The following is a 24,430-nucleotide window of genomic DNA, read 5'->3' as shown; positions in this document are numbered from 1 at the left end:
AGATCAGGCCTGAAGTGGGGCTGGGTCCTTCTCCACCTGAGATGTCCCTGGCCTGACAGCAGGCAGGGCCAAGTCCAGGGTGTGCTGGTGCCTGGCTGGGAGCAACCTCAGAGGCCACGTGGTTCCAAGTTTCACGTGCCATGGTTGTGTGACTTTGGCCACATCTGCACAATAACTTTTTTCTTAATAGTTTTAAAATTTGACCCATTTAAATTTATGTTAAAAAGAAATGTTTTTGTCTTTACCTTAAATTATTATTATTTTTTGAGATTATGTTAAGGTTTAAATCTAGAATGTCCCTCCAAAGTCTCATGTGTTCAAATGTGGGTCCTTGGGTCAAGGAGACACTGTACTCATCAGTGGGTTGATCCACTGACGAACTCATGGCTCAGTGTGCCTAGGATGTGGGGCCTGGTTGGAAGGAGTAGGTCACTGCCTTGTGCCTTTGGAGGGCTTATCTCTCTTCTTGCCTCCTTCTTTTACCCTCTGCTTCCTGGCTGCCATGAGGCGAGCAGCTTTCCTGCTGTACCCTTCCACCATGACATTCTTGTGTTGGAGCCAGCTGACCATGGACTGAGTCCCCTGAATCATGAGTCAAAATTAAATCCTCCTCAGTGGCACTGCACCTGCCTGGCACGCACAAGGTCCTGAATTTGATCCCTGGTACTGCGAAAAAAAAAAAAAAATTAAACCCTCCTCCTTTAACCTGTGGGTGTCAAGTATTTTGTCCCAGTGACAGGAAACTAATACAAACAGGGCCTCACTAAGTTGCCCAGGCTGGTCTTGAACTTGGGATCTTTTTGAGGCCAGCCTCTAGAGTACCTATGACTACAGACATGTGCCACTGAGCCAAGCTTACCTTAAACACAAACCAGGCTTGGGATTAACTGCCACATTAGAACATAAGAAATAAATATGATGAATGTACACAAAACTTAACTCTATCTGTGGACAGTTTGCACCTGAGGCCTGCTCATTGGTAGAGAGTGAAACAGGCAAGTTTTCCAGAACTGTTGAACACAGACTAGCAAACCAGGCATGGCGGTTCACCCCTGTAATCCTAGTCACCATGAGGCTGAGGCAGGAAGACTGCCAAGTTCAAGCCCAACCTGGGCAACACAGTGAGACCTTTTCTCAAAGTAAAACATAAAAACACCCAGGGCTGCACCTCAGTAGTAGAGTGCTTGCCTAGCACCTGTGAGATCCTGGATTCAATCCCCGGTATTGCAGAAAACAAAAGAACAAAACAACAAAAAACTCAAAAAAAAAAAAAAATCAGCTTGGCACCTCGAAAAGATGTGCTCCAAATCCAGTGTCTGTAACCCTCCCTGTGATCAGAATCACCCGAGGAGCTTTATAAAGACAGATAAGCGGCTCCACTTCTGGAGTCGTTTAGTTCAGTCTGTCCACAGCGGGCCGGGTGCTTATGAGAACATCCCAGTCAGAAAGGTTGGAGGATAGAGGAGGAAGATGGAGAAGGAGCGGCAGTCCTGCGCACCTCATTCATCCTGTCAGTCCTCATGGACCCTGACCCAGTTCACGAGGATCTGACCTGGCGTAGCCCCGCCCCGTATTGAGGAGGCTCAGTGCCCGCATCAGCCAACAGGGCCTAGCGTGGGGTCATTACCTGCCCCGGGACCATAGTCTGCCCTGCAGAAGACAGCTGCAGCGCCCTTCCACTAGGGCTGGTGCCTGGGAAGGTGCGGAGCGGGGGAGGCGCGTGGTCTGGGCCCTGCAGACCCTTTAAGGAGGCTGCTGTCTTTCCGTGCGGGCACAGGCTTGGCAACTTGGGCTCCTGCCCTTCAGGCCTCCCCGACCTGCCAGGCCACAGGCCTCGGGCCAAGCACACCTAAGCCCGGTCTGATGTACTGGCAGCTGTGCCCCGTGCTGCAGGTGCTGCAGCAGAGGTGGGTGGAGTGAGACTTTCCTTCCAAGGACCCGAATTACAGACCAAGTCGCCTCCCCAGCTAGGGCAGGGAGGAGAGGTGGGTGGGCCCTGAGAGGCTGGGCTTCCATGCCTGCTTTCTCTCTGAGCCCTCCTGGCACTGCAGGGAGGTGTGGCCAGCCCTTTGACAGCTGAGTTAGCCAGGCCCCTGGAGGTTGTGTGCCAGACGGCACCGCAGGTGGCAGAACCCAGGTCTGTCTGTCTGTCTGATTGTGTCCCAGGCCCAGAGAACCTATGATAAAACAGAGCATCTGCCTGTCGGGGATAAGAAGAGAGCTGGCCTTGCTGGTTAAACTGCCGATCCTGCAGGCCCTCTGCCTCACCGGGCTGCGTGACTCACTGCGCATGCGCACACCGACCCAGCCCCCGCTTTGTAGAGGAGTGAACGGAGAAGACTGTGCCAGTGAGCAAAACTAGAGTCTTTCCCAGGCCAGGGGCTGTGGCACATGCTTGTAGCCCCTACTACTGTGCCCAGAAGTTTGAGACAGCTTGGGTAGCACAGTGAGATTCTGGTTCCTGGGGCCCTTCCTAGCCCTCCTGAGCATCTCCCTTTCCAAGCCATCACCAGCCTCAACACGACCGGGTTTAGAGCCCCCACCTTGCCCACCAAGCTCCTCTTCCCAGCCAGGGCCCACCTCAGCCAACGCCCGCCCGGGAAGGCATGACTTGCCCTGGGCATTGGGTTCCAGGCCACAAACACATGCCCTTCTGGCTCCCAAACCGAGTGGGCTCCAGCTAAGAGCGGCATGACTAACCTGCTGCTTCCTGTGGGGACAAACACCGGAACCCACAGGGCCATCCTCTCACCTCCTCTACGATCACGGGCTGTACCAGGAGGAAAGGCCTGGCCTGGATGCCTCGCCGGGCATGTGGGTGGTTCTCCCCAGAAGCCAAAGACAGCATTGGAAAACTCCATTTTCTAATGTGATTTCTGAGTAAAAGTTGAGTTTGAGATCCACAAACAGATACATAGGACGTTCCATAAGCCAGCTCCCCAGCAGCTCAGCGCAGCCTAAATGACAGCAGCGTAACCTGGCAACCCCAGCACGGCTCACGTGCTACTGCAGCCACCAGCCTGTGGTCACCCAGGCTCCACAGCTAGTGAATGTGCCACACATGGAGTCCCCAGGAGAGAAGGGTGTGGGCAGGGAGGCAGGCACGTGCTCCAGGCTGGGCCCTGGCTTGGGAAAAGTGTTGGCATTCCTGGATCATATGACACAGCTCACACGGGAAGGATTTCCTTTGAGGAATGGCCTGGCAGTGTGAGAGCAACGGCTTGGCATCTGAGTGATTTTATTCAGACGGAATCAGAGGTGAGAGAAGCCACAAGACAGAACTTTGGAACACTTCATTTTCTAAAGTGATTTCTGAGCAAAGTGGAATCTGAAATCCACCAACAGAGCAATGCTGGCATTCGGTAGGTGCCAGAAAGATGCTAGCTGTAGCGATGCACTGTGTGAGGGATCTGAGAGGCACCCAGTCAGCCCATTGCTGTATTCATTCTTTTGTTTATTCATTCATTACACAAATACACTCAGCCTCCATGTCTACAGCGGGTTCTACAGCTGTGGATTCAACCAGATACAGAGAAAAACTATTTTGGGGAAAAACAATGCATCTTACTGAATATGTACAGACTTATTTAAAAAATATATAGTATAACAACTATTTACCGAGCACTTCCACCATATTAGGTAGTATAAATAATTCAGAGATGGTAACAACTGGAAGGATGTGTGTAGATCATATAAAGACACATTTTACATATGGGATTTGGGCATCCCGGATCTGGCCTCCCCAGAGGGCCCTGGAACCAACTTCCCTGAATATTGAGATAAATATGTCTGAGCAGCTATGCTGGCTGGGCTCTGGGGACAGACCAAAACCTCAGCCCTCACAGTGTTTGCGTCCTAGCAGAGGAGGTAGCCGATCCACTGCAAATAAGTAAATAAATAAATTTCAGAGAGTGGCTGAGCATGGTGGCACATGCCTGTAATCCCAGCACTTGGGAGGCTAAGGCAGGAGGATCGCTCCGAGTTCGAGGCCAGCCCCAGCTACGTAGTGAGTTCAAGGCCAGCTTGAACTATACAGTGAGATCCTGTCTCCCAAAAAAAAAAAATTGTTTTTTTCAGAGAGTGATAAGTGCTAGGGAGACAATAAAGCAGGGGGTTAGGTGGGACAGGTGCTATTGTGTGGGTAGGAAGATCCCTCCCAGGCTGCAGAAAGGGAGCAAGGGAGCAGCCACAGGAAGGCCTGGGGGAGGGGCTTTCTAGGAAGAAGAAAGGCCAGGGGCTTTAGGTGACAGAATGAAATTCAGATGTGAGTCCCAGGGACATCACCGCGTTTTCAAGACACCAGGGCCAGCCCCAGGAAACCAGGGATTTGTCCAAGAGAACCAGCCCCTGACGAGGGCCAGGAAGGGCGGTGGGGGTGACAGGTACCTTGCCTCTGGGTCTCTCTTATTCCTTCTGTGTCCTGGGAATGTTAGGGTCTTCTAAACGATTTCATTCCATGCTATTGTGAGCATCACCTCCCTAAAGTTCGTCAGGTTGTAGTTTAAGGTATAAAGTCATTTAATAATAATAACAGTAATAATAATAATAATAATAATAATCACCACCTCTCTCCGGGCTGGGAGCAGGGATGCGAGGATGAACAGGAAGTCACAAGCTAGCCGGGAATCATATGTTTAAAAAAAGTATTTGTTAAATATCAATGGTAAAGTGCACCAAGAACAGGAAGACAGAAACCTTCACTCCTATCTCTGGCTTTTGGGAGGAGGGGCTGTCCAGCCAGACATGGGGGTGGGGGAGATAATAGGCAGAGGTGAGCACTGCACACAGGCAGAGCTGAGAAAAGTCAGGATGAGTTTGGGGATCCATGGGGCCCAGAGGCAGCCCCAGCTGCAGAAAGCTGGGCAGGCTGAGGACTCCTCAAGATTTAATCCTCACAACAAGGAAGATAAACAGGAAGTCACCTGTCCAAGTAATCTGGTCCCTCCTGGGGTGGGTGGGCAGATAGGAGGGGCCAGACTGAGGTCTCCAAACACCTTTCACTACGCTCCAACAGGAGAAAACATTGCATTTCAAGGAACTCGCAAAATTAATTTCAACCTTCCATTTTAAAGGGCAGGTGAAGATCAAAGTCGGTCCCTCCCATCATGAAAGAAAGAGGCTGCCCCAGTGAGTCAGCTGTAGTATTCCAGCACATACCACATGGAAGGGGCTCAGGCATTGTCAGATCCCAAATGAAACTGTTTAATTAGAGTCCAGTGGCTCAGGGCATGGCATGACCATGTGGGCCAACCCTGAAAGCCAGCCTGCCCTTCTCACCACCGAGCCAATGCGGGGTGGGGGGGGCACCCTCTAGACCCCAAGGCACCAGCAAGACCTGGGCCAGTCATTTGTGCTTTGGAGACTCAGTTTCCCCATATGTAAACTTAAAAGCTCTGACAAGACCATCTCGACTGTAGCTGGTCCTCCACTGCAGCTGCCACTTCTAAATACAGGTTGAGCATCCCCAATCTGAAAACCTGAAATGCTCCAAAATCCCAGTCTTCATGAACTCTGTCCGACCAAATGCCACAAGTGAAAAAAATTCCACACCTGACCTCATGTGACCCATTGGAGTAAAAATGCAGGTGCGATAAAGATATTGTATAAAATCACCTGCAGGCTGTGAGTATAAGACGTATATGAACCATATATGGTTCCCATTCCCAAGTATCAAGTGATGCATATATTCCCAAACCTGAAAAAATCCAAAACTTTGGAACACTTCTGGGCCCAAGCATTGTGGAGAAAGGCTACTCAATCTGGGCTTTGTGAGCTCACACCCCCCTCTCCAGCACTGTGTGAAGGGCTTGTTTCCGAGTGTCTGAAAGCCACCTTGCCTGTGTAAGCTCCTCTCTCACTGGGTCCTCTCAGGAGCTCTGCCCTTCAGGAAGGGATCCCCAGCCCTGTCAGGCAGAGAGGAAACAGATGCCCAGTGCTGTGGCTGGGCCTGGACAGGTCCCCACTGGTCCACACTGCCCAGCTGAGCACTCACACCAGGAAACAGGGCTGTGCGTTAGGAGAACCACCAGCTGAAGCCAGCAGTCCTGGGCATCAGCCACCAGCTAGCCGTACAGGCACCTTTGCAACTTTAATGTGAGCAGAGAAGGTGGCCAGGAAAGGAAGCACTAGGATATAGGACAGGACAGAGTCCCCAGCCCCAGGGCGCCCCGCCCACATGCCACAGACAGCAGGTTCCCGGGAGGTAACCAGAGGACACTGTCCACCTGTCTTCCAAGAGTGCGTTTTCCCACAGCCACCCAGGCCAGGCGGGGCGGGGTGGGGCTGCCTGCCTGGAGCATCAGCCTCTACAGAGCAGGAACCAAGTCCAGAGCGCACACAGCTCATGGAGAGCAAAAATATCCCATCTTGTCAGGACCCCTCCTGTGAAACTGGGCTTGGTCACCTGCCGTGCGACCCTGGACAAAGCACTGTACTTCTGTGCACCTGCTTCCCCACACGAAAACAGGAGTAACCATCCCCACGGGCGCCGCGTTGTTTGGGGATGAATATATCAAGCAAAAAGCAGGACGAGTCAGAGCAGTCTCCCGCAAGGACGGGTGGGAAAGGAGATTCTTGGTGTCTTGTTCATATAAGTTCCGGACGCAAGTGGCCACACTGTTGACTAACACAACTGAAATGATCAGATCAGGTTACTCAGGCAAGTGAGGAGAACAGCAAGCAGGCTTCTGGGCCCACTCCCTGCACAGCCTCCCCCAGAGGGGCCTCTGGGGCTGAAAACACGCCCGGGCAGCAGGCTTGGCACAGCTGCGGCTATCGGCGGCCCAGGAGCTGTCCTGCCCGAGGAATGTGCAGCCCCACGTGCTGGAGTGTCCCACTGGGGCACAGTTAGCATGAAACGGAGCAAAATGCCCGTGGGCGCATGCAGACACACACACACACACACACACACACACACACACACACACACACACAGCCTACCCCCTCGGTCCAGACCCTGTGCGCTGCTGGCTGCCTGAATGTGCAGGAGGCAAGGCCAAGCCCTCCGAGGGGACCAGCTCCACTTCTCTTCCTGGCGGTGCAGCCCTGAGCAAATCACTCGCCCTCTCAGGGCCGATTTCCTCTCCTCTTGGTTGTCGAAGGGCCTCCCAGCCAACTCCGAAGGGCAGCGACTTTGTGCTATGCTCCCCTTTCTGGGAGGACAATCGCTTTCCCCCACCCGGGGTCACTCATGCAGGATGGGAGGCCCCTCCACACAGCTTTGGCAACCGGAGAGGAGATGAAAGAGGGCGCCCAGAGCCCGGGGAACGGGTCCAAGGGCTGCCGGGAGTAGGAGCTTCAGAGCCAGAGTGATGTGATAATAATGCTCGCTATCGGCCGCCCAGGCTGGTGGCCCCGTTTCGAACTGGGTGGTGTGGGACCCTGATCCTAGGCTGACCAAAGGGCGACACCACGGGGTCTGATCTGATGGCTCCCAGGGAAGTCGGCCCCCATCCGAGCTTCCCCAGGTCCCCAGGGCGACCTCTGGCCTCTCACCTTCAGGGAGGCGGGAATGAGCCCAGAGAGGCTGAGCCGCGGGAGGCTGCACCGTGACACCGCGCTGGGACGGGACTCTGCCCGCCTCCCCGCGCTCCGCTTCGGGCACCACCGCCAGCTCACGGTCGCCAGGAGAGAGCGCCTCAGCCTGGGTCTGCCAAGCCGGGGACACGCGCGGGGACAGGTCCGCTGCCCCGGGGGAGGCGGCGGAGCCAGGACGCGCCGCCCGCCGGGAACGAACGTCCCGGGACGAGCGCAGAGGCGCCGAATTCCGAGTTCGCAGCCGCGGAACGGCTGGGTTTGAGCTAAGACACCGCGCCCGCAGCTGTCACGCCGGCCCCCGCCCCCGCGCTGCGCCTTGCCCGGCCCTTGACTTTGGGAGACGCGATCCCCGGGGACAAGTCGACCTCCCCCGTGGCCCCGACCCCGGATCCCGCCGCCCGGCCCGGCCTGTGCCACTCACCGGCCAGAGCTGCGGAGCGCGCGCCGGCGCCGGCTGAGCCTCCTCCCGCTCGCGTCCCGGGCGGCTGGGGCGGGGCGGGCGGGGCGGGGACACCGCGATCCCGCCCCAAGGGGACCGCAGCCCGGCCAGGGGATGCGCGCTCTGCGGCGCCCTGCGCGCCTGGGGACCCGGGGAGCGCTGTCCACGCCGGCCTACAGGTACGTCCCCAGCCTGCCTCGGCCTGGCCTCATTCCGGGGTGGCTCGGGGCGACCATTCGCCAGGAGACAGCAGGTCTGGTCCTTCTGAGCCGAGCCCAGCTGGGGCACAGGCAGGGGCGCCCCTCCGGACACAGGAAGTCCAAGAAGAAAGGGTCACCCCTCTGGCACCTCGGTGAGGGAAGGCACCCTGTTCGCCCCCTTCCCAGCACAATCCCAGGCCACGAGGAACACGAATCCCACGGAATGGGAAACTCCCACAAACTCAAGGCCCAAGAATGTGCGGGCTTCCGCCGGGCCTGGCGGTGCACGCTTGTGATGCCAGCATTAAGGGAGGCTGAGGCAGGAGGATCACTGTGAGTTCAAGGCCAGCCAGGGCTACATAGTGAGTTTAAGGTCAGTGTGGACCAGGCAGCAAGTAAAACAAAAACAAAAGAATGTGCGGGCTCCCCCGTGGCCTCTCCCCAGTTGGTTCCCAGGCCCTGCTCACCACCTCCTCCCACTGCTCTGCCAATCCCTGCCCCGGGTTCCAGCCCCGACTTTGCTTGGGAGCCTCCGAATCTTATCTCTGTGCCTCACACTAGCAGTTGCCTTTGGTCCGGGGCTTCCTCCACACACCTCCTGCCAAACTCCCACTGTCCAGGGTTCGGTGGCTGGGAGGTGGTGTCCCTGGTCTCTGCCCTTGTCCTCTGCCCAAGGCCAGGCAGTGGGTGCTTTCTGGCATCCAACTGCATCCAGCTGCACTTGGAACAGCCCCTTGGCAGCCCTTATCTTTATTTTTTCCCAGGTAATTACATCCTGGCTTGCCTTCACAGCTGGGACAAGAACTGCTAATGAGGGGATGCAACTTGCAAAACTAGAAGGATCTGCTGCTGCTGCTGCTCCCCCCCCCCCCCCCCCCCGTGTAGGGGCGGGGAGGAGTCTGGGGAGTTCACTGGCCCAGATCCAACACTTCCAAGAGGCTGTTTTCCTCTTGTTTCTTAGCAGGGCTGGCAGAAGAAATCAGTGTGAAAGTCGGTCACTGAATTGTCAAACAGGAGCAGGTAGTGATGGAGTGTGTGTTTGTGTGTGTGTGTTTCCGTGGTGCAAGGCAAAGCCCAGGATTAACATGGAGTTAAAACGCTGGTGTCAACAACACCCCCAACTTTCATCTTTTATTAAATCGTAATTGTGAGGGTCAACCCTACAAAGGCCCTACAACGGGCCTCCTCGGCTGTTCCTCCCCTGACTGGTTCCAGGTGTTCCATTGAATACCTCATCCTCCTCCAGAGGTGTTGCCACAGGCCCTGAGGTTAACTCAGCCACGTTGAAGGTACAGGCAGTGGTGAACAGTCATTATCCTTGCATTTGGATGATACTTTTCGCCTTTCAGGTTGCTTTTGTGTGTCTCCTTGTTAAATTTCTGCAAAGATCATCCAGGTAGAAAAAGGTTTTTTAATTTTTATGTATTTAATATGTATTCGTTATTATGATTGATAGTACTGGGGTTTGAGCCCAGGGTCTTTGCACTGAACTACATTGCTGGCTTTTTTTTAGTTTGAGACAGAGTCTAGCTAAGTTGCTTTGAAGTGTGCAATTCTGTCTTGCCTCAGCTTTCCAGCGTGCTGTTATGCACCACCACACCTGTTTAGGAAAAGTTTGCTTTTGTCTTAGAGGGAAACTGAGGCACAAAGAGGCCAGGTGATTTGTACAGGGCAGAGCCAGCCCTGCCAAGCCTGCTGGGGGTGGGGCAGCCAGCCACCTAGAAAATCCCTGTCCTCTAGGAAGAGTTAGCTCCAGCCTGGAGTTAAGTACTCAGGCTATGGCAACAAATTGTCCCAATTTGCAACTTTGTGGCTGGTTACTCACCCTCCAGTTTCCTCCTCTGTTGAAAGAATCTAATAATAGAAACCCACCTCCTACCGGTTTTTGTGCCTGGCCTTGTAAACACCCACCTCAGCCAGCTCTAGCGTGGTGGTTCTGGGCCAGGTCTGAGTACTGTGGACCTTTCCTCAAACATCTGAGACCTACTGTGCGCTCATCTCTGGGAATAAGGAGAAGGAGGAGGCACAGACCCGGTGGCCAGCTGTGCTGAGTTGAAAGGGCCCTCCTGCTGCTCAGAGCTGGGAGCTGTGGATCTCCTCTCCAGGAGGAGACTCGGACTCCAGGCCCCACTTTCCCTGTTGTTATCTAACAGAGGTGAACCTTGCAAGCCATGGAACCTCCTCCAGGGACATGGGGCTTTCCATCTGTTATCAGGGTTAGCAATGACAATTTCACAGGGAGAAATGTGATAAAACATATACAAACTGCAAATAGTAGCAGATATGTCTAGTTATTATTATTATTATTATTATTATTATTTTATTTGTACTTAGTATGAAGGCCCTGGGTTCAATCCCTAGTACTGAAAATATAAACAAAGCACAAAAATAGGACTTTACGATTATTATTAATTATTGTGGTGCTGGGAACGGAACCTAGGGCCTTGTGCATCTAAGCATGCGCTCTACCATTGAGCTGCTCCCCATCTGGGACCTTACTTTCTTGTTCAGTGGTGGTCTTTTTCCACTTTAAAGTAGACCATGCAGGGCTGGGAATTTAGCTCAGTGGTGCCACCACCTGCCTGGAAAGTGCAAGGTCCTGAGTTCGATCCCAGCCCAGTACAAAAAAATAAAATAAAATATAGTAGACCATGCAGAAGGCAAAAGGGTAAGTAAGCCATTTCTGAGCTGGAAAGGGCTGCAAACACTTGGATTCCTCTTCGCAGTAACGGCTGCCTGGAAAGAAAGCTCTGGCAAGGCCCGGGGGAGAACCCCTCTGTCATCTCTGGAATGAGACAGGAAACCCCGCCCAGGCCTCCCCTGCAGAAGCGGCCTGAAGAGGGAACCGCAAGAAGGGCACTAAAATTATGCCTTTCGGAAATTCTGACTCACTTGACAGCAGGGGCTGTTTGTGCAATGTACAAAATGTCTCCCAAAGAGCGAAGTTCTCACAGCTTTTTCTCCATACCTTTTCTGCAGCCAGCATCTCCACCACCCCTCACGGGGAAGCAGGGGCTGATATAATAAGCTGGGGGCACAATTTGGGTTTGCCTCCGCACCGGCCATTGGTCAGCCAGCTCCCGCTGCAGTCTGTATGGCTCTCATCTTGTAGGTGTGTTGTGTTGTCGTGTGTTTACGTCTCCACACCGGGGTGAGGAGAAAAGCCGAAATGGCTTCTCCAGCTAGTAGCCCCTCATTGTACAAATGGGTAAACTGAGGCCATAGCACAGGAAGGAGAGGCCCTGCCCAGGGTCCCCAGGTAGTAATTGATGTTCTGGAAATTGCAGATCCCATTTCTGTCTCTATCCGGCTTCCCTGGAAGCGGTAGAGTAAGTCATGGGGGGGTGTCCATTTCTGGGGTGCCCCATCAGTGAAGTCCCAGACTGGGCATGGAGAGCTGGTTCTCAACCGAGCTCTGCTCTCAGCTTCTTCTGCTCTTTCTTTGTTTTCTGTTTCCCAGTTCTTCAAGCGTTGGCTTCTCCCTTCCCACTGGGGTTCCCCGCGTGCTTCTTGGGGAGACCCCCCAGCCTGCTTGGTTGGTTTCTCTGGGTCGGATGTTCACCTCAGGGGCCTATGCTACCCAGCCACTGAGGGTGGCAGGGAGTCATCTCAGTGGCAAGTGCAGGGATGGCAGTAACTCAGGATGCTTCTCCAGGCACGTGGAATTGAGCTGCTCTTGTTGTTGTTTTTGAGACAAGGTCTCACTATGCAGTTGAGGCTGTCCTTGAACTCACTGTGTAGCCCAGGCTGGTGAATTCACTGCGATCCTCCTGCCTCAGCCTCTTGAGTGCTGGGATTGCAGGCATGCGCCACCACACCTAGCTTTGCTGCTTTTATAAAATATAAATATCAAGTGTGCAGGAGGCACAGGACAGGATCTGAAGACCCCTCCCTAGACCTGGCCCTTGTTCATGCCACTGATGAGCTGTGTGACTTTGAGTCACTTCTGACTTTTGAGATCTGAAATGAAAGAAGTAGAAAAGATCATCTCTAAATCAGTCCTCCAACTTAAAAAACTATGAGTCTTGAGTGTATTAGACAATAACATCATTTAACATGACTAAACATTGCCATTACTATGCTCTGAGGAATAAGCACCAGTATAAACAAGAGTGTTAAAACATAATTGCTAAACTAAAAAACTAAAATCCTCCTACAAGAGGCTTGGTGTATTTTTCGCATCCATGGGCAGCCCAGGCTACTCTATCTGGGACAGTTTTAAGTGTGTGTTCGATTCGGAGGTCATTGTAAATTCACAGATGTTTAGAAGAAATTACACAGAATGGCCCCTGTTCTACCTTCCCGGTTCCCCCATGGTGGCACTGCACGAAGCCATGGTGCAGTACCAGGACTCAGGTTCTGACCACAGGCATGGATTCATACAGAATGCAGCCCCTCGGGATTGGCTCTCTTCCCTCAGCTTATCCTCCAGAGAGCCACCCAGGCAGCTGCTATTCCGTCAGCTCATTCCTCTTTCTTGCTGAGTTGTGTCCCGCGGCACGGACATATCGTGCCCCCTTGATTGGACATCGGGTTGCTGTGTCCAGCTCCTGGCCCTTCTGTGTAAAACTGCCACGCACATTCTCTGCACAAGTCTTCACATCTCAGTCTGAGGGGGTTGCAGCAATGAAATGCACAGAACATAGCGATAACAGCGCTGCATGTCAGCAAATGCTAGTTGTGAAGACAGCAGGAAGCCAGGGGCAAAGAGAGGAGAGGCAGCTCGAGTCTTTGGGGAAGGGCCCCTGCTTTGGGTGGGCTGGGAGCTAATCTCGAATGAGTAACAGTAATACTGGATGTTAAGGTCTTGCTTACCTATATGACTAATGTGATCCTCAGCACCAACTTCATGGTGGCTACTATTTATCATTGGGTTTTACAAAAGACAGAACAGAGGTGATAACTTGCCTATCACCCACGACTCACCTGGGGTCCTGCCCAGCGCCCGCCCACTCTTAATCACTTGACTTCTATCTGGCAGCAATAATGGAGCAGCATTTTCTGGTTATGAATCAATTCCAGTCTATTTCTTAGAGCTCTGTTGCAACCCAGAATTGTTACTGAGTTCCTTCTGGGTCCAGGTTATTGATGAGAAGTCAAAATATTTGGCAACGGAACACCGCTGGCTTTAGTAATAGGCAAGAAGTCTTGGTGTACCTGTGTAATCCCAGCACTCAGGAGGCTGAGGCAGGAAGATCACCACCAGTTCAAGGCCAGCCTGGGCTACTTAATGTGACTCTGTCTCAACAAAAAGAGAAAAGAAAGAAGTCTCTGTGTGACATTTCCTGCCAGAGGGAGAGCACCAACCCAGAGGGCTGCTTTGTGTGTGTGCGTGTGCGTGTGTGTGTGTGTGTGTGTGTGTGCATGCGCGCATGCCAAGGGCAGGGCTGAAGCTTCTGGTTATGTTAGTTATGTGCAAATGCACCAAGAAAACACAATTACCAGCTGTACCAGGGCTGCTGAGCCCCTTTCAGACAATGAGCGAGGTTTTGCATTCTTGGAACTGCTACCTACCTGGCACAGTGGACCCTTGACTTACGAACTCAATTCCTTCCCTAGGGCTGGTTGTAACTCAGGTTGCTCAACTGAAGCCTCAGGCTCTGTGTAGAGACACAGCCTTCAAAGTCTCCTTAGAGAGACACTGGCCCGGGATTTCTCAGTTAACCCCACACAGGAGAGGCTGCTGTTGTCTTCCTTTCAGAACTCTTTAAGGGTTAAATCTGAGACCATCTGGAAACACAAGCAGCTGCCATTTGGGTCCTAACTCAAGACTTTGTAAGTTAACAGTTAAATTCTGGTCGTAACTCAAGTTGTTCGTATGTCAGTTCAGTTATAACTCAAGGGTCCACTGCAGGTCACACCTATGTGTGGCTCACTCATTGGTCCCTAAGCAGGCGATGTGTGCTCACCCTTGGAGTGTTGTCCTTCGGGTTTCAACAGCTGTGCACTCTGAAGCTGGCTTGTTTGCATGTTGGGTTTTGGTTTGAAAGTCAAATGCAACTTTCATAACATCCGTGCTTCCGGCCCTGGGGCTGCAGAATGAAAAGCTCGCTAGATCACACCCTCCAGACTTGGTGTCTCTCTGTGCTTGGCATCCCAGGGTCACCCTCCCAACCTCCCCACATCCACGCTGGGGGGCCCACTCTTGGTGCCCTCCTTGTGACAGCTGCCTTGGGGGTTGTACAGAATAATGACGACCACCACATGCTACCAACTGGGAATCCACGAGGATATGTCCTTCACGGCAAATGCCTTCCCCGTGCAAAACTTCACAACAGAAACAACTTCCTGGGCTACACGAGGTCAGCCTAGTACTAGCAAGGTCCTGTCTCAAACAAACAAAAGCAAAAAACAGAAAGGAAGACTTCTCCAGAAGACGATTCATGTTTCTGCTCCCTGGAGACATATTTTTGGAAGTTGCTGATTTGTCTCCTGGCTTTTGCCAGGCGTGGCTGTTGTGAACAGGTGATGATGTTAGAAGCTCTGATAGGCAGGGTGCCCAGGCAGTGGGGCAGGGCCTGAGCCCCGGGGCATGGTCTTGGCACCCAAATTAGGGCGGTGTAAGCCACACAGGCTTGAGCCCGCTGGCCTCCCTAGACAAGCAGCGGGGAGGAAGCCTAGGCTCACTCGGGCCAGCTTAGCTCAGTGGGCTAGTGAAGGTCAAGCAGGTCACGTGTCTGTATACAACCTGTCGCTCTGGGTGACAATTCTTTTTTTGTTTGTTTGTTTTGGTTTCCTACTGAGCCGTGATACTTCCCTGACAGCCAAGCTAACTTTCATTGCACAGCCTCATTCTGTAAAACCTTAGAATTTTGTCTCAATGACTGGCATCAAACACACACAGATAAAATGCTTTCCAAACGGATTGCTGCAACTGCAGTGGTGTGGTGTGTGGCCCAGGAATCTGAAAACCTGTAATCTAACTGGTGACGTGAAAGCCGTGTTCCGCAGAGAGAAGCAGCCTCGTAAAAGGGCAGGAGAGAAAATGTCACCCCATCCTGCTGGCCTTGGGCCTTGCAAGGTCTCTGCTGGCACCGGGCCTCGGCTCAGGCCAGGAGCTTGCACAACCCAGGCGGTTTCTCAGTCTGCGTGTCCGCCACTGATGACCCCGGGCGGATGACAGGATCTGCTCTGCTCCGTTCCTGACTACACAGCTGCCCTGAGACAGGGGCTCACAACCTAGTAAAGACCTGACAGATTCCCAGGCCAACTCCTTTGTGTCCCAGAGTCCCCGGGAGGTTAGGGAACACGAGACTGCTCCAGCTCACGCATGTTTACCTCACTGCCAAGTGCAGCAGGCCCAGGGGCCTTACCTGGCCTCTCCCTGTGGCTCCGACAATCCCCATCACTCAGTCCACAAACCCCTGGCTCTCGTTTCTCTACCTGCCTCCTTTTCAGTCTGTTCCCCTCCTGCGCTCATCCCCAGGGGCTCTTCTCTGTTCCCTTCTTTCTCATTTTCCCTGCCTGGGCCTCTTACCAAAAGATCTCACCTGCTAAGACAGGAATGTCCCCTCTGCTTCACATACAACCTGACCACTCAGATGTGCCTCAGGGACCTTGAGACTCAGAATGTCCAGAGTAACTCATGGTCTGGCCTCTGTGACATCCCAACCCTGTCCTGTGTTCCCTATGTCGGTGAGGAGCCGCCAGGGGCTAAGTGGACACCCAGTGCCCTGTCCACAATGTGCCAGTCACCAAGGGCTTTCCATCCTGCCTCCAGTGTCAACTCTGCCTGCACGGGTGCCTCTGGCCACGCCACCCAAGCACCGGAAAGGTTACATTGCACAGCTTTCTCCTGTCACTTCAGCCACCTCCTGTCTCTCCCACCGCCAATCCTCCTGCAGGCGGCCTTTCAACTCCGCAGCTTACACTCCTGCTGGGATCCTGTCTCCTCTCTCACCTCAGCTTCCCCAGGCTCCATGTCCCCAAGCTCACTGGACACCTCTGCCCAGGCTCCTTCCTCTTCCTGGAATCCCCTCCCTTTTACACAGAAGCTCCTGATCATTCTTTCCACAAGCTGTTAAAGTAAGTGTCACTGCCCTGCACCCAGCCCTCTCTGGTGCTTGGTGGCATTCTTGTCTCTGTCCCCATCCCAAGACAGTGAGGTCCATGGGATCTGGGAGTGTCTGGCTCTGTTCTCCATCCTGTCTAGCACCACCTAGGAAGTGAGTCATCCTTCGTCCAGTGTGTCCATGCTGTAAACACACCTGCCCAGTAGTTGATTAGTAGCCAACCTGCTCATCAAACCTTCTGCTGCAATACCTACGTTTGTGTCACCCTTATTTTATACTTAATAGTGGCCGCAATAAGCAAGAGTGACACTGCCAGCACTTCAGATATGTCAAAGAGGAGTGGTAACTACTTCTGTTAAGTGAAAAGGTGAAGTACAGCAAGATATTTGGAGACCATGTTTAAAGAACTTTTATTACAGTATATTGTTACAACTGTTCTGTTTTATGCTTGCTGTTGTTAATCTCTCATGTGGATAACTGGTAAATTCATCTCTACCATAGCTGTGTAGACCTAGGAAAAGAGTGCATAGATGGGGTCAGTGCCATCTGAGCTCTCACTCCACCCCAGGGGGCTTGGGCCTATCCCGCCTGGATAAGGTGGGACCATTGTATGGTGAGGGTCACAGTTTGGGATTTGCTGAGACACTGTCCCATACTGCTGACCCTGTTACATGTTCTTTAGTCAGGATTTATGTAATGAGCAGGGTTAGTGCTAAGGTCGAAAGAGGAGTCCTGTCCGGAAGCAGATGGTCTCGTGCACCAGCACAATAAACAAATAAAATGCCACCTGCTCTCCTTAGAGGGCTTTGGGCCCCGGTAGCAGTGCACTAGGGCTCAGCAGCTCGGTGAAGTGCTTGTGTTCTCTGGCCCTTCCTTCTATCTGCATCCTGCCTCAGCCTCCCAGAGTGCTGGGATTACAGGCGTGTGCCACCATGCCCCGTCCCTCACCACCTAAGTAATACAGTATTGCTAAGGCGCATACCATAGACTAAAATGAAGTACCCAGAGGAATAAAACTCTCGTCAGCGGGCATAACAGAGGAAGCATTAAATGCGTTGCATATTTCTTTGAGTTCTTATCCAGAGCATTTTGGAACGTAACTTCCTTTTCCAGGTGCCCTGGAAATATTACACAAAGCTCTAATGGACAGGAATAGTGACGTGCACATCTTCCTCCTTCTGGCATCAAATGCTTACAGAACCCTGTCTTTAAAAACAATCTGTGGGGCTGGGGATTTAGCTCAGTGGTTCTGCCGCCTGCCTTGCAGGGGCAAGGGCACAAGGACCGGAGTTTGATCCCAGGTACCAAAAAAAAAAAACCAGTCTCAATGTGTTTAACTGTTTATCTCCTATGGGTCCCACCTGCTTTCAGTGTCAGTCTCTTTCACTGCTTCGCATCAGCGCTGGCTGGGAAGTGTATTAGTCTCAGGGAGAGTAGGGTCTCCCCAGAGCTGGGCAAACTAATCGTCCCCAGCCTGGAATCGGCCCTTAGCAGTGCAGCCCCAGCTTCCTGAGCACAATGGATGGGCGCCCCCTACCCGCCTCGCAGGGTAAGACAGGGACTCATGAGGAACTGTCCCAAACCCAGTGACAGGGTTGCTGCGTGTGGTGGCACGTGCCTGTGATCCCAGCACTCGGGAGCCTGAGGCAGGAGGATTGGATCACCTCACGGTGGAGGCCAGCCTGGGCTACACAGAGTTCAAGGCCAGCCTGAACTTCAGAGCCAGACCTGTCCCAAAAGAAAAAAAAAATCCTTTGAGGAGGGGCAGAGTATTGGCTGCGTCTGGAGAAGGCTGGACAGTGCCTGTGAGTTGTCCCGGGCTTGGTATGCGGTGTGAAGGGCTGAAGCACTGCGGACCTGTGCGCTAGAGCCGCCCTGCTAAAGCTGTGAGGCAGAATTGCCAGATGCTCACACAGGAGAGGGGAGACCACGCAGTACCATCTCAGGGCTCTTTGGGTTGTTCAAGTTTGCAAGTGAGGCCTAGTCACCAAACACAAAAGAAAACAGAGCGAAAAGCAAAGGATTTCCTCTTTCCACTTTGTTTTGGAGACAAAGTCTCACTATGTAGATCAGGCTGGACTTGAACTTGCTACGTAGCCCAGGCTGGCCTCGAATTTGCAGTGATCCTCCTGCCTCAGCTTCTGAGTGCTAGGACTACAGGCATGCGTCACCACGCTTGGTTACAGCACGTTTTAAAAGCTGGATATAACTGCTTCATAATAGTCCTTTATTAAATGTGTTTGAAACTGGCTCTCTGAAATTTGTTGTACTTTCAAGAATACAGTTTAGAATTAACAAATGGTATTCTTCTGGCCATAAAAGCAGGGGGGAAAAAACTTAAAATCCTCCAATTTTCTCTTAAAAAGGAAAATGAGTTGGTTACGTTATAACGCCAGCTACTTGGGAGGCTGAGGCAGGCAGATTGTTAAATTCTAGGCCAGACTGGGCCACTTAGCAAGGCCCTGTCTCAAAATAAGAGCAGGCTGGGGTGTAGCTCAGTGATAGAGAGTTCTAGCCTAGCATGTGTAAGGCCCTGGGTTCTGTCTAAACTAAACGAAAGGAAAACGACTAGTTAAGGTCTCGACTGACCTCCAACCCTAACTCCCTCCCCAGTAAAACGGGTGTACTTCCCTCTTTGCTAGAAGAATTGTTGAAAGTTTACAGAAATGGACTCCCACAATAGCAAGATTTAATATTGAAGGCATGAAATTATGAAGGCTCTGAGGAGGGTGTAAGAAGGAAATTCTGCCTCATCCTGGACAGTACTTGACCTTGGCAGTACAGTGTAACCACGCTTCCAAAGAAAACAAACTTCCTGAGTGTTCTTGGGGCTGCGGTGCAGTGATTATCCGAGAGGGCAGCTCGCTGCTGGATGCATCTTCCTTGGGGCTTTCACACTGAGGCCTAGGCTCCCTGTTAGAGGTTCTGGAATGCAGTGAGTGGAGTTACAGAAACTATTTGCTGGCAAAAAAGAACAGAGCACAAAACATGAACACTGTTCCCCACAGGCAGGTGGCTGAGGAAAAGCCAATTTTTCTCTCACCTCTAATCAAAAGGCTTAGCAAGTTTTTTTGTTTTGTTTTTTGAGACAGGTCTTGCTATGTAGTCCAGGATGGCCTTGAACTCAGTATGTAGCCCTGGCTGGCCTCAGCCTCCCAAAGGAGCATGTGCTATCACGCCTGGCTACCAAGTTTTTGATTGCCATTTAATTCTTTGTGTATGAATGTACATGCATGTTTTGAGACAGGGTTTCCCTGTGTTGCATAGGGTGGCCTAGAACTCATCATCTTCCTGCTTCCCAAGTATCTGGGTCTGCAGAATTGTGGCTCTGCCCTTGGCAATTTTTTTTTTAAATTAAGTTTATTGGTACATTTTTAGATATACAGTATGATGACATTCATCATTGGTAATTTGTACCTTTACATGATATATCTTGATTCTTATTTGTTCCCCATTCCCCTGCCTTCCCTTCAACCCCTCCACATCTATTTATAAAGACTTTATTTCCATTTTTTCCTTTTCTCATATTTATTCCTTTCCCCTTCTCCTCCCACTTCCCCTTTGGACCTTTTCTTCCTATTTCACATTTTCTATAATACATTTTGATCTTTATTTACACTTTAAGTTTTTCACACTAGAGAAGCTATTTGGTATTACACATGTGTGTCCTATTTATTTCACTTAAGAGTATCGCCTCAATGTGCATCCACTTAGCTATAAATGTCTCTAGTTTCTTATTCTTTATGGCTGAGTAGTACTCCACTTTATAAAAAATCTTCTTTATCCAGTTTCCAGTTGATGGGCACTTGGGCCATTTCCAAGTCTTAGCTATGAACATGGGTGCACATATATCGCTATGGTATGATTCTTTTAATTCTTTGGGGAAGATCCCCAGCAGGGGAATAGCTGGGTCAAATGGGACTTCCAGTCCTAGCTCTTTGAGGAATCTCCACACTGATTCCCACAGTGGTTGCACCAGTCTACACTCCAGCAGTGGAGCAGGGTTACCTGGAAAATTCTAAATGCAACCATACAACAGGAGATCTGAGGCTCTTTGCTTTGGAATAAAATACAACTCTCAGTAGAATAAAGTCCAACACACTACAATTCTAAAGGCCCGAGAGCTTGGTCCTCAGTGTGAGAAAGAAGCAGGAGGACAACAGGGGAGATGGGGTGAGGACAGTGCTTCTGATTTCTTCATCATCTTTGGATTGAAAGTGTTGCCATAATTTTACAAAGCATAAAGAAAAATCACTGTTGTCCATAATCTGTACAGGCAGGGCCAGCAGATACCATTCAGACAGGAACTTTCTGCCAGGCTTGCTGGTGATGTAGTGAGTGATTCAGTGGGAATATAAAATGGCATGTAAAGGCAACAAAATGTGTTGAGAAGCAGTGCTGTCGTCTTATAAACAAGACGTCATAAATAAGTATCAAAGGGACATAATTTGGAGACCGAAATGTCTGAGAACCATTATCCCAGGATTAATGTAAGGTTCAAGTGGATTTATGGACACAAAAGTTGTTTTGAAGAAGAAAAATGACTGTAAACACACAAGACATCATGTTGGGGTAATCATTTTGGAGCAGGGGAGCAGAGTACAAACTGGTTCCCTCCACTCTGCAATCCTTACATAAAGAAATCTTGAAATATCCATAACCTTCAGCAGACATCACAAGCAATTTTCAAAAATCCACCAAGGGGAAATTAGGAGGGGTGGGAAAACACTGAGGAAAACCAGAAGTTGTATTTCATGATCCTTAGGGCTGGAAGCCAGGCCCAAACCCCGTACTCCAAATCCCAGGGCAGAACCAGGTTCTTGAGGCTTTCAGGCTTCTCACAAATGCTCCCCCACCTCCTGGGTCTGCTCTGGTCTCACCACACCCCATCAAGGCACACGGTCCCTCTGAGGGCAGGCTGGGGAACTGGCCCTCCCGTGGGCAAGAAGGAATACCAAAACCGAGGCCATTCCCAGGCCTGCACAGTAGTTATACAAGCAGCTGCCTTGTCAGAGGTAGTCAGAATTCAAAAGGCATGTTTAACTCTGCACTGGGGATTAGATTCCCTGGGAGGGCGGGTCTTTGCCTTGTTCCTCATGTAACACTATTCTGGTGTTGGGGAGTCAAGTTAATTATGGGTCTGCAGTGAGTGATCTATGAAGTTATGGGGTAAAAGCAAGGGCTGCACACGGTAAGATTTCAGGTTGCAGCTCCCGGGCTGGGTCCCAAAAGCTATTTCAGCTCAGGAATGTTTGGTGCCTCTGCCCTTTGTGTAACCCAAGCAGCCACTTTTCCCTCCAGACACTTGAACCAGTTCCCCATCAGGGACTTGGGAAACACCTTCTTCTCAGGGTTGAGGAACAAGAATGCTGCCATGGGAGGAAGGCAAGGGAGGGAAAACAGCACCTTGCTGAGGGTCCCTATGAAATGTCACCCAGACCCTGGGACCCTTTGCTGGGGCTGAGACAGGAAGAGCCTATCTCAAATCCCAAGTGTTCATGCTATGGACTCAGTGGTGAATTCATTTCGAGTGAAGTCTTATTTATACATAAGCACAGAGAAGAAAAGCATTTTTAGATGCCTGAGTCAGCATGATTACAAGGTGACCAGTTTGGGAATTAATTTGTGGTGAATTTGTGATTTCATTTTATGGCCCTACTTGTAGGAGTCACTAAGTTTCTGTGGATGTCTCATCTGCAGGGAGAGATGACCAACCCAGGCTCATTACCAACAACAGAGATGACTGCAGCTGAACTGCAGACCCCTGACCACTGTTTTACGAGTACATTTTGTCATGTTTTCATCATTAAGTTACAGAAAGAAGAATCTCAAGACTAAAGTGTCGAGTCATATATAAAAGTTTAATGCTTTGGAAGAAATACTTTGAATGTTGTTTTCTTTGCAGCTTAAGATCACTGCTATTGGGTACTAATACTCCAGGAATAGTATTTTCTCAAACCCAGAATTTGCTTATTGTAGTTGTGTTTTACTAAAAATAAATTGCTATTATTATTTTTTGTGGTGCTACATGTCAAAACCAGGGGCCTGTGCATGCTAGGTAAGCCCTCAACCACTCAGCTACATCTGAAGCCCCCTAAAAAGTTAGACGTGTCATTTCAATCTCTTTGGCTGAGATACTTGGAACTGCTTTCCTGCCTTTGCTATCAAAGCCACCCCCTTTAGTTCCCCAAAAGAGCTCTGGCATGCCCTCCCATCCCTTAGCTTTCGCATATGTTCTTATCCCCTACTCTACACAACCCAGTGGCTCCACTGTAATTTTGAAAAAACAGCTTTGTACTCTTCCTGCTCCAGGATTACTTTCAATTTTTCACGATACCTGTATTCGCAACTTAACAAAACATCTGACAACTAGAAAAAACAACTGTACTTACGAAGCCAGTAATATATATATACCAGGTCAGGGATATGATACTCCCTACTACAACTCTGTCTCAGATCCGCAGAAGTTTGTGAATTCTCTCTCCTAGGCCATACACAAGCATAATTAGACAATTCACAGTAACCAATAAACAATGCAGGTTTTTAGGAACAAACTGTCATATTTACTGTTTTTTTAAAAAGGAACTTACTCCAGTATAAGCATGAATAAATGGATGGATGCTTTTGGAAGGAATTTAGTATATTCCCTACTTCACTGGCTTCTGAAACAAGTTGCTTCAGCACAGTAGCATTTTCCACGTGTGTACCATTTCTCAGGATGCTTGTTTCTCTGGTTTACCTGGAATCAATGGATCTGCAAAACGAAAAGAGTCCAACTTAGGTCCCATATTGGGAAATTAGCAAGTATCAATAACACGGGAAGGGTGAGAAGATGACACCAAAGAGCTCCTGGGCGGGCGATGGCCTGAGTATGTTCACTCTGCAGTACTGGGACTGAACCAAAGGCCTTTGCACTGAGCAACATACCCAGGCCTTTTTATTTATTTTGAGGCCGGTCTTGCTAAATTGCCCAAGCTGGCCTCAAGTGCTGGGACTCCAGGCATGCACCACCGAGCTCAGCTTCTCTTAGAAGTATTTCTTAAACAACTCAAGATTTTTTTTAAAAAGCTAATTTGTAGCAGTACTCAGTGTCCAACAGAATCCACTGTGTCTGCTAAACAATATCTTGACTGCAAAGCTTCTCTTACTGTTGGTGGATCGATAATGACACGGCACAGCCATTATCACCGTGGCAACAGTACCCAGAAACTATCAGAGGAACATTGCACATGGAACCGCTGGTTCTTGAGCAGGCATGCCTCAGCTTCCTCTGGAGTATGCTTTCTCTGCAAGTCTGGTTGCTCTAGGGTACCAGCAACCCCGCGCGCCTCCAAGACCACAGATCAGACTCCACCGAGTCCTACTCTTCGGATTCGTCCTTTTCACCCAGGAGTCACCTGTCAGCTTCTAAGCACTGCTCTAGCTGATGACTATATCTTAAGCGATGATATGTACAATGGTGAGGACGCAACAGGAGGCTTCTTCTCTCCTAAGCGCCCCGGCTTTTCTGCTACTCATTTCTCACGCTAACAAGCCCGGTCTCCCTGGAGATTCCGTGCTAGCACTAATTCGGTACTACCCATTTACTTCTTTTTCCGAGACAAGTTCCCCCTCCATGGTCCAGATTGGTCTAGAACTTCCCGGTTCAAGCGATCCTCCTGCTTCAGCCTCCGAGTGCTGAGACTGCAGGCGCGCGCCAAGGGCCCGCCATCCATTCACTGTGGTTCTCTGTGCAAAAAACCTTTCCTGAGGCCAAGCGCGTGGGCAAAGGCGGGGTGGATGGCCGCAGGGCCTGAAACCCAGCGACCACACAGGTCAGGGCGCGCGCGGCACACAGGAGATGGGTAAAAACCGTCCCAGAGACAGAGCCGCGCGCCGGAGTCGGGAGTCCCGGGGCGGCCGGGTCCTCAGCGCCTACGAACGTGGCGGGGCCGAGGCAGAGGCCTGACCGAGTCGGCCGCGGCCCCCGAAACCCCGAGACGCTCACCTGGGAGAGGGGACGAACCGCCCGCCCCAGGCCCACTCCCGCGGGGAAATCGGCCGCCGGCCCCGGAACCGGAACCTCTCTCGGAGAGTGACCCCCTTCCCGGCGTCCCGCGGAACGGCAAGGCCCCGCCCAGCGCCTTCGCTCGTTGTCCCGGAGAATCCTAGCCGGCCGCGTCCGCTCTCGGGAGGAAAGCGGTCTGGCCGGACTTTTCGCTCTCTATGCCCTCAGCGCGGACTCTGACGGACATTCACTTCTC

At 51.3% G+C, this 24,430-nt stretch overlaps 1 protein-coding gene, 2 long non-coding RNA genes and 1 other non-coding gene across 7 annotated transcripts in view; 1 reads left to right on the top strand and 3 right to left on the bottom strand.

The window, feature by feature from the left end:
- Syne3 (spectrin repeat containing nuclear envelope family member 3) overlaps nucleotides 1–8,022 on the bottom strand; it is a 78,221-nt gene extending 70,199 nt beyond the window's left edge. For 2 of the 3 annotated variants that reach the window (XM_087195521.1, XM_004837010.4), the window contains exon 1: nucleotides 7,958–8,022. The gene's annotated coding sequence lies outside the window, so the exon portion shown is untranslated. The remainder of the gene's footprint in view (nucleotides 1–7,957) is intronic. The other variant, XM_021244703.2, reaches the window with a different exon arrangement.
- On the top strand, nucleotides 8,019–22,199 carry LOC147822820 (uncharacterized). The gene is made up of 2 exons (XR_015445123.1): nucleotides 8,019–8,154; nucleotides 21,888–22,199. It is a non-coding gene; the product is annotated as an uncharacterized LOC147822820 (long non-coding RNA).
- Nucleotides 9,175–24,419, bottom strand: LOC106007961 (uncharacterized). 2 transcript variants are annotated; one of them, XR_001182524.3, is made up of 4 exons: nucleotides 24,175–24,398; nucleotides 22,778–22,941; nucleotides 14,085–14,207; nucleotides 9,175–12,135 (listed from the first exon to the last, which is right to left on the bottom strand). It is a non-coding gene; the product is annotated as an uncharacterized LOC106007961 (long non-coding RNA). The 2 variants fall into 2 exon arrangements; XR_002389483.1 differs by lacking the exons at nucleotides 9,175–12,135; nucleotides 14,085–14,207 and having other exon boundaries at nucleotides 22,030–22,941; nucleotides 24,175–24,419.
- On the bottom strand, nucleotides 23,259–23,532 carry LOC147822819 (small Cajal body-specific RNA 13). Its single transcript, XR_015445220.1, has one exon.
- Nucleotides 24,420–24,430: the final 11 nt, after the last annotated feature.

This window comes from Heterocephalus glaber, unplaced genomic scaffold (genome assembly GCF_053883595.1).
Source record: "Heterocephalus glaber isolate CG9 unplaced genomic scaffold, H.glaber_assembly_v1.0 deba00001608, whole genome shotgun sequence".
NCBI lineage: Eukaryota > Metazoa > Chordata > Mammalia > Rodentia > Bathyergidae > Heterocephalus > Heterocephalus glaber.
Note: the sequence above shows the minus strand (reverse complement) of the source record. Positions and strands in the feature narration are given on the sequence as shown.